General features: G+C 49.5%; 1 non-coding gene across 1 annotated transcript; it reads right to left on the bottom strand.

Annotated features, from left to right (window-relative positions):
• Positions 1-11,972: 11,972 nt before the first annotated feature.
• On the bottom strand, positions 11,973-12,043 carry trnag-gcc (transfer RNA glycine (anticodon GCC)). Its single transcript has one exon. It is a non-coding gene; the product is annotated as a tRNA-Gly (tRNA).
• Positions 12,044-15,615: the final 3,572 nt, after the last annotated feature.

Below are 15,615 nucleotides of genomic sequence, written 5' to 3'. Positions count from 1 at the left end.
CAATTTCTCTCTTCCCCTAGTAGGTATGGGAGTTTTTGGTCGTCATTCAAATTTCTGAATTCCGGGCATATTTTTGTGAATTTTGGGTAGAAATTCTCCCTTATGCCCTGATATTTTCTACAGGCTGTGAGGAAGTGCATCTCTGTCTCCACCACTCCCTAACTGCAGTGAGAGCATATCCTGTCCTCTCTTGGTAGCCAGGTCTGTCTGTGTCTACCTTTTTCGACCGCCAGGCTATGTTCACTAAGTCTGTACATTGTCAAGGTTTTTCTCAGTTTGCTATCCTTTACCATGGTCAGGTAATCAGCCATGTTGTATTGTCTGTTTAGGGCCAAGTAGCAATTGAGTTTGCTTTGGGTTTTTGTTGTTTCTGCCCAATATGACAGATATTTTTCCTTTTGCTTAGCGACGATTGTGTTGGGTCAATTTCTTTGTGTTACGCTGTCACTGTCCTGAGGCTGGTTATTGTTAGTAGTGTTAGTAGTTACTTCACTGAGTCCCAGGACTAGTTGACTGAGGGTATTCTTCTTTATGGTCCTCTCTTGGCATTTCAGGGCTTCGTAATGATAGCATTGGGGGTTGCTCATTTCTAGGTGTTTCCAAAATTTGGTGGCTCTTTTTTGGATAGTGATTATTAATGGATATTGACCTAGTTCTGCCCTGCATGCATTGTTTACGGTTTTCATTTGAGTCCGGAGGATACTTTTACAGAATTCTGCATGTAGGATCTCAGTTGGGTATTTGTCCCATTTTGCAAATTCTTGTTGTGTTAGCGGTCCCCACACCTCACTGCCATAGAGTGCAATTGGTTCAATTACTGATGTGAAAATTTTGAGCCGAATGCTAATTGGGATTTCTATTTGGATTGATTTTTTAATGGCATAGAAAGCCCTTCTTGCTTTCTCTTTCAGTTCATTCACAGCCAGATGGAAATTTCCCATAGAACTGATTTTTAAGCCCTAGTATGTGTAGTTAGTGGTTTGTTCAATTTTGGTTGTTCCTAGTGTGAAATTTATTTTGGGTCCCTGATGTCTGGATCTTTGCTGGAACACAAGGACTTTGGTTTTTTGGGGATTTATTGTCAGGGCCCAGGTCTGGCAGTACGACTCCAGCAGATCCAGGTTCTGCTGTAGACCCTCCTTAGTTGGTGACAGCAGAACCAGGTCATCTGCATAGAGGAGGAATTTAACCTTGGATTCATATAGGGTGAGGCCGGGTGCTGTAGATTGTTCAAGTAGTTTTGCCAATTCATTTATATAAATATTAAAGAGTGTCGGGGAGATGGGCGAGCCCTGCGTCACCCCCCGCCCCTGTGGAAAGTATTTTGTTTGTTTGTCTCCAATTTTAACTGCACATTTGTTGTTTGTATACATTGATTTAATTACATCATATGTTTTTCCCCCTACCCTGCTTTCGATAAGTTTCAGGAATAAACCGTCATGCCAGATGGAATCGAAGGCCTTCTGGAAATCTATAAAGCATGCGTAGATTTTGCTTTTGTTTTGATGAACGTGTTTGTCAATTAGGGTCTGTAGGGTGAAGATATGATCTGATGTTCTATAGTTTGGCAGGAATCCAATTTGGCTTTTACTCAAGACATTGTGCTCCTCAAGGAAGTTTATGTCTTTTGTTTATGATACTACAGAATACCTTCCCCAGGTTACTGTTTACACAGATGCCTCGATAGTTATTTGGGTCGACTTTGTCCCCACTTTTGTATATGGGCATTATGAGTCCTTTGTTCCAGATATCAGGGCAGTAACTGACACTCAGAACCAAGTTGAAGAGCTTTAGGATAGCCAGTTTCATTTTATCGTCTGTGTGTTTGATCATCTCGCTTAGTATGCCGTCTGCACCGCAAGCTTTTCCTGGTCGCAGGTCCTTGAATTTTTCAAATAGTTCTTTTTCTGTTAGTATGGAGTCTAGCGGGTTTTGGTTATCTTTTATGGCCATTTCGAGCTTTTCCAGTTTTTTGCATATTTGGTGTTGCTCTGGTCTTAGTGTGTTTTTCTGGTATAATTTTTCAAAGTGGTTTTCCCATGTGTCTCCATTTTGAATGGCCAATTCGTCGTGTTGTTTTTTGTGTAATGTATTCCAGTTGCCCCAGAAACAATTGGAATCAATGGATTCCTCAATGGAGCTGAGTGTATTCTTAATATATTGCTCTTTTTTGGTTCTGAGTGTGTTTCTGTATTGTGTTTATGTCTGACAATAAGTAAGGCGTAATTCCTCGTTTTCTGGCTGTCTGTGTTTTTGGTTTGATATTTTTCTAAGTTTTTTCCTCATGTTATGGCAATCTGGGTCAAGCCATTTTTCATAGTTTTTTGTTTTGGGTTTGTTCTTGCGAGCTTTCAAGTTTGACCTTGTTGCCAAATTATCAAAAATATTGTTTAGGTTATTCACTGCCCGGTTTACGCCTTCTTTATTGTGAGTGTATATGTTATCCAGAAAGGTGTCCAAGAGAGCTTGAGTTGATTCATTGCTAATTGCTTTCTGGTATTTTTCCGTGCTATTTTTGGCCCATCTGTATGATTTTTTGGTGTTGTACAGCTTACTGGGTTGTGTTTCTGTGTTGGTTGTTTCTGTCTTTTTAAGATACATAGTAATTTGATTGTGGTCTGACAGTGTTGTTTGCGGTTTGACTGTGAATGCTCTGAAAGAGGATGGGTCCAAATCTGTAATCATATAGTCTACTGTGCTGCAGCCAAGAGGTGAGCAATAGGTCGATCTTCCGAGGAGGTCTCCCATGAACCTACCATTGACAATGTACAGACACAGGCCTCGACAGAGCTGTAGGAGCTGTTTTCCGTTGGTATTTGTCGGCTTGTCGCAGTTATGCCTGTATGGAAGGGAAGGGATATCGAAGTGCCTCCTTATTGTTAATCCTGTCATTGCTGCTATTGACCCAGGATAAGGCAAAGGTACAGACACACAATGTAAGCACAGAATAAAGCCTTAACCATCTGGCCCCCGCATGTCAGCTCACTGTCGTCTTTCCATCCAACATCTGCTTTAATCTGGGCCAGACTGATGGAGTGAACGACTCCTCGGTCCGTGGTAATCTGACACTGGTGGACATCAATCCACAGCACAAGACTGTCCACACTGGAGCCCAACAGGAGATCTCAGTCAAACTCCCAGTGGCCTGAGGATTGGCTGGTGTGAGAAATCCAGCTAACAAACCTTTCATATTATCCGCTAATTTTGATACAATACTGGCTCCCACGACAGGATAGCCCTGGTGCTACCCATTGCAGGTAATTCCAGGATATACCTGCAGGGACAGTGATTACATGTAATGCCCAGATACCCTTGGTGGGACAGCGATTACAGGATATGCCCAGATACCCCTGTTGGGACAGTGATTACAGGTAATGCCCAGATACCCCTGGTGGGACAGTGATTACAGGTAATGCCAAGATACCCCTGGTGGGACAGTGATTACAGGAAATGCCCAGATACCCCTGGTGGGACAGTGATTTGAGGTAATGCCCAGATACCCCTGGTGGGACAGTGATTACAGGTAATGCCTGAATATCCCTCATGTGAAGGTGATTACAGGTAATGCCCAGATACGCCTGGTGGGACAGTGAATACAGGTAATGCCCGGATACCCCTGGTGGGACAGTGAATACAGGTAATGCCCAGATACCCCTGGTGGGACAGTGATTACAGGTAATGCCAAGATACCCCTGGTGGGGCAGTGATTACAGGAAATGCCCAGATACCCCTGTTGGGACAGTGATTACAGGTAATGCCCAGATACCCCTGGTGGGACGGAGATTACAGGTAATGTCCGGATACACCTGGTGGGACAGTGAATACAGGTAATGCCCAGATACCCCTGGTGGGACGGTGATTGCAGGTAATGCCCAGATACCCCTGGTGGGATGGTGATTACAGGTAATGCCCAGATACCCCTGGTGGGACGGTGATTACAGGTAATGCCCAGATACCCCTGGTGGGATAGTGATTACTGGTAATGCCCGGATACCCCTCATGTGAAGGTGATTACAGGCAATGCCTGGATACCCCTGGTGGGACAGTGATTACAGGTAATGCCCATATACCCCGGAGGGACGGCGATTACAGGCAATGCCCAGATACCCCTGGTGGGACAGTGATTACAGGAAATGCCCAGATACCCCTGGAGGGACAGTGATTAAAGGTAATGCCCAGATACCCCTGGAGGGACGGTGATTACGGGTAATGTCCAGATACCCCCGGTGGGACGGTGATTACAGGAAATGCCCAGATACCCTGGTGGGACAGTGATTACAGGTAATGCCCAGATACCCCTGGTGGGACGGTGATTACAGGTAATGCCCAGATAACCCTGGAGGGACAGTGATTACAGGTAATGCCCAGATAACCCTGGAGGGACAGTGATTACAGGTAATGCCCAGATACCCCTGGTGGGACAGTGATTACAGGTAATGCCTGGATACCCCTGGTGTGAAGGTGATTACAGGCAATGCCTGGATACCCCTGGTGGGACAATGATTACAGGTAATGCCCAGATACCCCTGGTGGGACGGTGATTACAGGTAATGCCCAGATAATCCTGGTGGGACGGTGATTACAAGTAATGCCCAGATAACCCTGGAGGGACAGTGATTACAGATAATGCCCAGATACCCCTGGTGGGATAGTGATTACTGGTAATGCCCGGATACCCCTGGTGTGAAGGTGATTACAGGTAATGCCCAGATACCCCTGGTGGGACAGTGATTACTGGTAATGCCTGGATACCCCTGGTGTGAAGGTGATTACAGGCAATGCCTGGATACCCCTGGTGGGACAATGACTACAGGTAATGCCCAGATACCCCTGGAGGGACGGTGATTACAGGTAATGCCCAGATACCCCTGGTGGGACGGTGATTACAGGTAATGCCCAGATACCGCTGGTGGGATGGTGATTACCGGTAATGTCTGGATACCCCTGCTGGGACAGTGATTGCAGGTAATGCCCAGATACCCTGGTGGGACAGTGATTGCAGGTAATGCCCAGATACCCCTGGTGGGACAGTGATTACAGGTAATGCCCAGATACCCCTAGTGGGACGGTGATTACAGGTAATGCCCGGATACCCCTGGTGTGAAGGTGATTACTGGTAATGCCCGGATACCCCTGGTGGGACGGTGATTACAGATAATGCCCGGATACCGCTGGTGGGATGGTGATTACCGGTAATGTCTGGATACCCCTGCTGGGACAGTGATTGCAGGTAATGCCCAGATACCCCTTGTGGGACAGTGATTGCAGGTAATGCCCAGATACCCCTGGTGGGACAGTGATTGCAGGTAATGCCCAGATACCCCTGGTGGGACGGTGATTACAGGTAATGCCCAGATACCTCTGGTGGGACGTTGATTACAGGTAAGGCCCGATACCCCCGGCTCTCTGTGGAATGAGGCCCGCTGACAGCCCCAGGGCTTTCCTCAGACGGTTGTGTGCTGTCCCCACCCACCCCTGGAATATGGCCCTCCTGCCTGGTGCACAGCGAGTCAGCCACAGATTATGAGGCTGCAGCCCATCGAGGACCGAGCATTTGGGCGGCAGCTCACCAGTCCCGCATCCACATCTGTGGGGTCCGAAGAATGGAGGAGAGGCTGCCGAGACTGCAGCAGCGAAATCAGCCCAAGGCAATGATTAAGCGGTAACTGTCACTGCTGACAGAGGCAGGACAGAACCAGTGCCCTCAGCCCCTGTACATTTATAGCACTGCACTGTCTATCTGATGCCAGCGAGTGGCAGCATTGACTGACAATGGGGAATATGACACTGATCTCCACACACCCATCACTGTGTTACAAAAACATTTAAAAAGACTTGCATTTCTATACCAGCGTTCAGCACCTCAGGACGTCCCAAAGCACTTCACAGCCAATGAAGTACTTTTTGAAGTGCAGTCACTGTTCTAATGCAGGAAACACGGCAGCCAATTTGCGCACAGCAAGCTCCCACAAACAGCAATGTGATATGGCAAGATAATCTGTTTTTTCAGTCCTGTTGATTAAGGGATAAATATTGGCCCAGGACACCAGGGAGAATGACCATGCTCACCTTCGAATAGTGGCCGTGGGATCATTTACATCCACCTGAGAGAGCAGTATAATGTCTCATCCAAAAGACGCACCTCCTAAAGTGCGGCGCTCCCTCCCTCCCGACAGTGCGGCGCTCCCTCAGTACTACCTCTCTGATAGTGCAGCGCTCCCTCAGTACTGCCACTCCGACAGTGCAGCGCTCCCTCAGTACTGCCCCTCCGACAGTGCAGCGCTCCCTCAGTACTGACCCTCCGACAGTGCAGCGCTCCCTCGGTACTGCCCCTCCAACAGTGCAGCGCTCCCTCAGTACTGCCCCCCCAACAGTGCAGCGCTCCCTCAGTACTGACCCTCCGAAAGTGCGGCGCTCCCTCTGTATTGCCCCTCCGACAGTGCAGCGCTCCCTCAGTACTGCCCCTCCAACAGTGCAGCGTTCCCTCAGTACTGACCCTCCGAAAGTGCGGCGCTCCCTCAGTATTGCCCCTCCGACAGTGCGGCGCTCCATCAGTACTGCCCCTCCGACAGTGCAGTGCTGCCTCAGTACCGTCCCTCCGATAGTGCGGCACTCCCTCAGTCCTGCCCCTCCGACAGTGCGGCGCTCCCTCAGTCCTGCCCCTCCGACAGTGCAGCGCTCCCTCAGTACTGCCCCTCCGACAGTGCAGCACTCCCTCAGTCCTGCCCCTCCGACAGTGCAGCGCTCCCTCAATACTGCCCCTCCGACAGTGCAGCGCTCCCTCAGCACTGCCCCTCCAACAGTGCAGCGCTCCCTCAGTACTGCCCCTCCGACAGTGTGGTGCTCCCTCAGTACTGCCCCTCTGACAGTGCGGCACTCCCTCAGTACTGCCCCTCCGACAGTGTGGTGCTCCCTCAGTACTGCCCCTCCGACAGTGCGGCGCTCCCTCAGTACTGCCCCTCCGACAGTGCAGCGCTCCCTGAGTACTGCCCCTCCGACAGTGCGGCGCTCCCCCAGTACCGCCCCTCCGATAGTGCGGCACTCCCTCAGTCCTGCCGCTCCAACAGTGCAGTGCTCCCTCAGTACTGCCCCTCCGACCGTGCGGCGCTGCCTCAGTACCGCCCCTCTGACAGTGCGCCGCTCCCTCAGTACTGCACTGGAGTGTCTGCCTGGATTTTTGTGCTCAAGTCTCTGGAGTGGGGCTCGAACCCACAACCTTCTAGCTCAGGCGAGAGAGTGCTGCCCACTGAGCTACGGCTGGAGCAGCGGCAAAACCTCCTGCTCCTCTTGGCCCCCCTAAAATAAGAGTTAAAAAGAAACTTTGACCATTTTCTGAGAGGTGGATTTGCTTATTCCAAGTGGCCTCAAACAGGCAGGAGTTCCAGCCCCTGGTATCCAGACCTAAGATCAGCAGTGTAAACAGGGCAGCAAGTCACCCAGGACCATTCTGCACTGTGACTGCCCTGGTTACGGCAGGGAGGATGCCTGACCCTTGGCCCGACGAAACTCGCTGACTGCTCGGTACATAACCCGGTTATCTTATTCATATCTCTCTCGGCATCAATCTCCAACAGATCCTGTAGTGCCAAGCTTTCCTACAAAAGGAGGTTGAAAGTCCAAATATGTCCAATTCTGGGCACCGCACTTTAGGAAAGATGTGAAGGCCTTTGAGAGGGTGCAGCAAAGATTTACGAGAATGATTCCAGGATTGAGGGACTTCAGTTACTTTGACAGACTGGAGAAGCTGGGGTTGTTCTCCTTGGAGCAGAAAAGATTGAGGGGAGATTTGATGGAGGTGCTCAAAATCATGAGGGGTCTGGACAGAGTAGAGAGTGACAAACTGTTCCCATTGGCAGAAGGGTAGAGAATCAGAGGACACAGATTTAAGTTGATTTGCAAAAGAACCAAAGGCGACATAAGAAAAAACTTTTTTACACAGCAAGGAGGAAAAATTCAGTTGTCTGCGCCTCCCGTTAGCGCCTTAAGAGGGCGCTAATGGGCCGCAGAGCAACTAGCGCCCGGGCGCGGCGATGTTTGCGTCGCTCGCGTAATTAACTAGTCATTTTGTGGCGGCGCTAAACACTACCGCCACGATCTCCTGCGCCGGTAGATCGTGATGTCAGTCGAGTGCGCAACTCCCCGGTAGCGCCCCGGACCAGACATTGAGTGGCACCCCCTGCCTTACCACCTGCTGCTAGCAACGACAGGTTGAGGGGAGCGTTTTGCAGTCGGGAAGGGACTGGGGGAGCGCTATTTAAAGGCGACCGCTTCTGCCTTTTTTTGTTGGTGACATTTTTGCACCACGCATTCTGAGAGAGAGAGAGAGAGACTTCTGGAGATTCAACGCTGTGTGAAGGAGTTTTGCATACTGAGCAGCACTTTGCTGGTTCATTTTGATTTGCCCTTCCTTGTATCGATTTAGAAGAGACTGTGGGGGCTGCACTCTGAGCTGTTTCCCTGGGCCTCTCCATTGTTCTTTCCAGCAGATTTGATGTACAGGTCTCTCCAGGCCGAGATTCAAGGCTGCAATGAGCAGGATGTGGATGGAGAGCAAGATCGACCCTCCCCTTTAAGATAAAAACAGAAAAATGCTGGAGAAACTCAGCAGGTCAAGCAGCATCTGCGAAGAGAGAAACAGAGTTAATGTTTCAGGTCGATGACCATTCGTCAGAACTGGCCGGCGCCAGTGTGTCTGTGTTCCATTGCTGACTGACATCACAATAGCTTCGCCAGCGCTGAGGTAGCGCCTCACTCCTCGGTCTATGCGCCTTAAGACAGGTGTGAAGCACATGATTTCGCGCTCCAATCACCCCCTGGGGCGATAAAAGCCAAGTTTGCCATCAGAGGCGCTAATTAGCGCCAGGCGCTAAACTTTGCGCACGGCCGCTAATGGCGCCCCAAACGGGGCGATGCTGAATTTTGCCCCCCAAGTGTTTAAGATCTGGAATGCACCGCCTGACAGTGTGGTGGAGGCAGACTCAATCATGGCTTTCAAAAGGGAGCTGGATAAGTATCTGAAGGAAAGAAATGTGCAGGGCTATGGGGAAAAGGCGGGGGAGTGGGACTAGCTGAAGTGCTCTTGTAGAGAGCTGGCACAAGCTCGACGGGCAGAATGGCCTTCTTCCATGCTGTAATCATTCTATGATCCTAAATGGCCTTTGTTGGATTGCCCTTCCCCTCCAGGTTAATCACCCGCTGAAAGAGCAGCGGGAAGTTTATAAGGAATGGCCTCTCCTGGCAAATCCCATACTGCCAGTTCACTATCATACACATGCTCTTTAAATCTTCACTCATCAGACCAAAGATGCCCTGATTAAAAACAAATCCTTAAAAATAGAGGAAAATTGGTTTTGATCAATGCACTCACACCCACCGATATGTTCCACACCCGACCACAGCACACTCATGCGTCTTAGTTAGTGGGGGTGGTCCCCACAATAAAATATCCAGCCAACCTTGTCTGGGTTCAACACAGAATATGGTGATTTGGGCATGGTACAGGCAACTGGTGGAGAGGGACAGTACCCCAGTAACAGGGAGTGCTCGGGGGCTGTACCCCAGTAACAGGGAGCGCTCCAGTAACAGGCAGTGCCCGGGGACTGTACCCCAGTAACAGGCAGTGCCCAGGGACTGTACCCCAGTAACAGGGAGTGCCCGGGGACTGTACCCCAGTAACAGGGAGTGTCCATGGACTGTACCCCAGTAACAGGCAGTGCCCGGGGACTGTACCCCAGTAACAGGGAGTGCCCAGGGACCGTACCCCAGTAACAGGGAGTGCCCAAGGACTGTACCCCAGCAACAGGGAGTGCCCAGGGACTGTACCCCAGTAACAGGCAGTGCCCGGGGAATGTACCTCAGTAACAGGGAGTGCCCAGGGACTGTACCCCAGTAACAGGGAGTGCCCAGGGACTGTACCCCAGTAACAGGGAATGCCCAGGGACTGTACCCCAGTAACAGGGAGTGCCCAGGGGCCGTACCCCAGTAACAGGGAGTGCCCAAGGACCGTACCCCTGTAACAGGGAGTGCCCAGGGTCTGTACCCCAGTAACAGGTAGTGCCCAGGGACCGTACCCCAGTGACAGGGAGTGCCCAGGGACAGTACCCCAGTCACAGGGAGTGCCATGGGACTGTACCCCAGTAACAGGGAGTGCCCAGGCACCGTACCCCAGCAACAGGGTGTGCCCGGGGACTGTACCACAGTAACGGGGAGTGCCAGGGACCGTACCCCAGTAACAGGGAGCGCCCAGGGACTGTACCCCAGTAACAGGGAGTGCCCAGGGACCGTACCCCAGTAACAGGGAGTGCCCAGGGACTGTACCCCAGTAACAGGGAGTGCCCGGGGACCGTACCCCAGTAACAGGGAGTGCCCGGGGACTGTACCCCAGTAACAGGGAGTGCCCGGGGACTGTACCCCAGTAACAGGGAGTGCCCAGGGACTGTACCCCAGTAACAGGGAGCGCCCAGGGAGCGTACCCCAGTAACAGGGAGTGCCCAGGGACTGTACCCCAGTAACAGGGAGTGCCCAGGGACTGGCAGGAGGGATGGTAACCAGAGGTAGAATTGTCTTATGCAGCGAATGTTAAGGCCTCATGAATATCAGGATAAGTTATCACGGCCCAGTTACTCTGTCATTCGAGTCTTGCACACGTTGCTAATGTGGCATTTTTCACACTGGCAATGAGTTGACTGATAGCCGTGCTGTGATCAGCTAAGTTTGTTAGGGAGATGCAGTCGGCAAAATAATACATGGAAGACGGATAATAACCGTGACTGTTCTGACACTGCGAGGCAAGGAAGCGAATGCTGCACCTCGGTACCGAATGATGCGCTGCTGACTGTTGAGGCAACAGCAGCGGTGTGGAAAATTGAAAGGTTGATGAGGTGCAAGCATTGTTTCGCGCGGGTGCTTTGATTGCTGGCATTTCAAACAGCCAGAAAACGCACTGGTTGCCTGACCGGGAATCGAACCCGGGCCGCGGCGGTGAAAGCGCCGAATCCTATCCACTAGACCACCAGGGAAGCTGTGAGAAGCGGTCTGCCAGCAAGCAGAACAAGGCAGTCTTTCCTCCTTGCTGCTTTGAAATTCAGGTCACTTTCACGCCAGGCAAACTTTTCGTACAAGATGACATTTTTTAGGCGAGATCACAAAGGACATGTTCAGGAAACCACAGCATCAAGTGCGTGTAGGCGTCCACCTGAAATCTATTTGCTTCTGTGCTTCTCTCAGAGATACACAGTCAGAGAAAAGCCGTCGGGATATTGAATAATCAGCACCAAAATATCAAGGACAATACAGAGGAAACAGTAATGCACTGCTTGAGACAAAGACTCAAACATATGCACGAACACAGATGTGTGCTCACTTTGTGTGAGTATGTCTCAGATATCCATATGATTCATGGAGGCGTGCAGTACAGTGTGAGGCCATTCGGCCAATCGTGCCAGTGCTGTCCACTTGAAAGATCAGACGTGCTTTCTCCCGCTGTTATCTGCATTTCCCTGTCCTCTCTCGTTCCGCAGTGCCCCGCACAAAAGACAAACAGAAGGAGAACACTATGCTAACGAGGAATTGATGCAGGAGATTTTTATGCAGTTCCTCACCGTTTAAAATTGTTTTAGGTTCAATCTTTCACTGTTGATCTTTTCCAAGGACCGCTTTAAGGTGCTGCCAAAACGTTTAAAATTGGGGATGTTAAAATTCCTTCCCGTCGGGGAATTTCACCCCGGTCTCCCGCGTGACAGGCGGGGATACTCACAACGAGACTAACGAGGAAGTGAGCAATGCAATGTCTGTCAGAGTAAGAATCGAGCCTGTTACACAGGAACAGGATGCCATTCAGCCCCTCAAAGCTGTTGCACAGCAACAGGAGCAGAACATTCATACCCTTGATCCACTTGCACAGGTACAGCTAATAAATTATTTATGCTCATGTGATGTGTTTGCTATGAAATGAATTGTTAAAAAAATTAGCCTGCATTGGCCGGGAATCGAACCCGGGTCTCCCGCGTGGCAGGCGAGAATTCTACCCCTGAACCACCAATGCACGCCGACTTAATCGATTCTATTTTCTGGTAGCTACAATTTATTTTTGACTTTTGTTAATACAAGCGGGGACACTGCGTTAACATAAAAAGCAATATGCAGCAGATACTGCATCTGGAATTGTTGATTAAATGCTGGAAACACTTCGAAGGTCCTGGAAGATCTGTGGACAGAGAAACACAGGGTTAACCTCTCAGGTGCATGAGCTCTCGGTAGAGCTAAGATTTTGCACTTTTCTACGTCCCGTGGGAGTTTCCTTCCAACGTTGTTTAGCTGCTCAAATATTACATAATTAAGAAACTAACCTTCCCCAAAAGAAAAAATAGGAGCAGGATTGGGCCATTCGGCCCCTCGAGCCCGCCATTTAAAAAGTTCGTGGCTGATGAGACCTTCGACACAACGCAACTTTGCCGCCCGTTCCCCATAACCTTTGACTCCCCTGTAGCTGAAATATATGTCTATCAGACATACAGAACCCGTTTGACGTCTTACAGTGTGTCCCGAGGGATAGTGTGGAGAAGCTGGGATAGCTTTCCTCTGGAGGCTAAGAGGAAATTTAATAGAGGCTTGCAAAATTACAATGGGTTTTGATAGAGGAAATAAAGACAAACGCTTTCCAATGGCAGGAGGGATGGTAACCAGAGGTAGAATTGTCTTATGCAGCGAATGTTAAGGCCTCATGAATATCAGGATAAGTTATCACGGCCCAGTTACTCTGTCATTCGAGTCTTGCACACGTTGCTAATGTGGCATTTTTCACACTGGCAATGAGTTGACTGATAGCCGTGCTGTGATCAGCTAAGTTTGTTAGGGAGATGCAGTCGGCAAAATAATACATGGAAGACGGATAATAACCGTGACTGTTCTGACACTGCGAGGCAAGGAAGCGAATGCTGCACCTCGGTACCGAATGATGCGCTGCTGACTGTTGAGGCAACAGCAGCGGTGTGGAAAATTGAAAGGTTGATGAGGTGCAAGCATTGTTTCACGCGGGTGCTTTGATTGCTGGCATGTCAAACAGCCAGAAAACGCACATGGTTCTCTGACCGGGAATCGAACCCGGGCCGACGGCGGTGAAAGTGCCGAATCCTATCCACTAGACCACCAGGGAAGCTGTGAGAAGCGGCCTGCCAGCAAGCAGAACAAGGCAGTCTTTCCTCCTTGCTGCTTTGAAATTCAGGTCACTTTCACGCCAGGCAAACTTTTCGTACAAGATGACATTTTTTAGGCGAGATCACAAAGGACATGTTCAGGAAACCACAGCATCAAGTGCGTGTAGGCGTCCACCTGAAATCTATTTGCTTCTGTGCTTCTCTCAGAGATACACAGTCAGAGAAAAGCCGTCGGGATATTGAATAATCAGCACCAAAATATCAAGGACAATACAGAGGAAACAGTAATGCACTGCTTGAGACAAAGACTCAAACATATGCACGAACACAGATGTGTGCTCACTTTGTGTGAGTATGTCTCAGATATCCACATGATTCATGGAGGCGTGCAGGACAGTGTGAGGCCATTCGGCCAATCGTGCCAGTGCTGTCCACTTGAAAGATCAGACGTGCTTTCTCCCGCTGTTATCTGCATTTCCCTGTCCTCTCTCGTTCCGCAGTGCCCCGCACAAAAGACAAACAGAAGGAGAACACTATGCTAACGAGGAATTGATGCAGGAGGTTTTTATGCAGTTCCTCACCGTTTAAAATTGTTTTAGGTTCAATCTTTCGCTGTTGATCTTTTCCAAGGACCGCTTTAAGGTGCTGCCAAAACGTTTAAAATTGGGGATGTTAAAATTCCTTCCCGTCGGGGAATTTCACCCCGGTCTCCCGCGTGACAGGCGGGGATACTCACAACGAGACTAACGAGGAAGTGAGCAATGCAATGTCTGTCAGAGTAAGAATCGAGCCTGTTACACAGGAACAGGATGCCATTCAGCCCCTCAAAGCTGTTGCACAGCAACAGGAGCAGAACATTCATACCCTTGATCCACTTGCACAGGTACAGCTAATAAATTATTTATGCTCATGTGATGTGTTTGCTATGAAATGAATTGTTAAAAAAATTAGCCTCCATTGGCCGGGAATCGAACCCGGGTCTCCCGCGTGGCAGGCGAGAATTCTACCCCTGAACCACCAATGCACGCCGACTTAATCAATTCTATTTTCTGGTAGCTAAAATTTATTTTTGACTTTTGTTAATACAAGCGGGGACACTGCGTTAACATAAAAAGCAATATGCAGCAGATACTGCATCTGGAATTGTTGATTAAATGCTGGAAACACCTCGAAGGTCCTGGAAGATCTGTGGACAGAGAAACACAGGGTTAACCTCTCAGGTGCATGAGCTCTCGGTAGAGCTAAGATTTTGCACTTTTCTACGTCCCGTGGGAGTTTCCTTCCAACGTTGTTTAGCTGCTCAAAAATTACATAATTAAGAAACTAACCTTCCCCAAAAGAAAAAATAGGAGCAGGATTGGGCCATTCGGCCCCTCGAGCCCGCCATTTAAAAAGTTCGTGGCTGATGAGATCTTCGACACAACGCAACTTTGCCGCCCGTTCCCCATAACCTTTGAATCCCCTGTAGCTGAAATATATGTCTATCAGACATACAGAACCCGTTTGACGTCTTACAGTGTGGCCCGAGGGATAGTGTGGAGAAGCTGGGATTGCTTTCCTCTGGAGGCTAAGAGGAAATTTAATAGAGGCTTGCAAATTTACAATGGGTTTTGATAGAGGAAATAAAGACAAACGCTTTCCAATGGCAGGAGGGATGGTAACCAGAGGTAGAATTGTCTTATGCAGCGAATGTTAAGGCCTCATGAATATCAGGATAAGTTATCACGGCCCAGTTACTCTGTCATTCGAGTCTTGCACACGTTGCTAATGTGGCATTTTTCACACTGGCAATGAGTTGACTGATAGCCGTGCTGTGATCAGCTAAGTTTGTTAGGGAGATGCAGTCGGCAAAATAATACATGGAAGACGGATAATAACCGTGACTGTTCTGACACTGCGAGGCAAGGAAGCGAATGCTGCACCTCGGTACCGAATGATGCGCTGCTGACTGTTGAGGCAACAGCAGCGGTGTGGAAAATTGAAAGGTTGATGAGATGCAAGCATTGTTTCGCGCGGGTGCTTTGATTGCTGGCATGTCAAACAGCCAGAATACGCACTGGTTCCCTGACCGGGAATCGAACCCGGGCCGCGGCGGTGAAAGTGCCGAATCCTATCCACTGGACCACCAAGGAAGCTGTGAGAAGCGGCCTGCCAGCAAGCAGAACAAGGCAGTCTTTCCTCCTTGCTGCTTTGAAATTCAGGTCACTTTCACGCCAGGCAAACTTTTCGTGCAAGATGACATTTTTTAGGCGAGAATCACAAAGGACATGTTCAGGAAACCACAGCATCAAGTGCGTGTAGGCGTCCACCTGAAATCTATTTGCTTCTGTGCTTTTCTCAGAGATACACAGTCAGAGAAAAGCCGTCGGGATATTGAATAATCAGCACCAAATTATCAAGGACAATACAGAGGAAACAGTAATGCACTGCTTGAGACAAAGACTCAAACATATGCACGAAC

The sequence above is a fragment of the Somniosus microcephalus genome, unplaced genomic scaffold (assembly GCF_052327205.1).
Source record: "Somniosus microcephalus isolate GS21.2 unplaced genomic scaffold, FLI_Smic_1.0 unresolved_chr8, whole genome shotgun sequence".
Taxonomy (NCBI): domain Eukaryota; kingdom Metazoa; phylum Chordata; class Chondrichthyes; order Squaliformes; family Somniosidae; genus Somniosus; species Somniosus microcephalus.
This window is presented reverse-complemented; position numbering and strand designations above follow the sequence as displayed.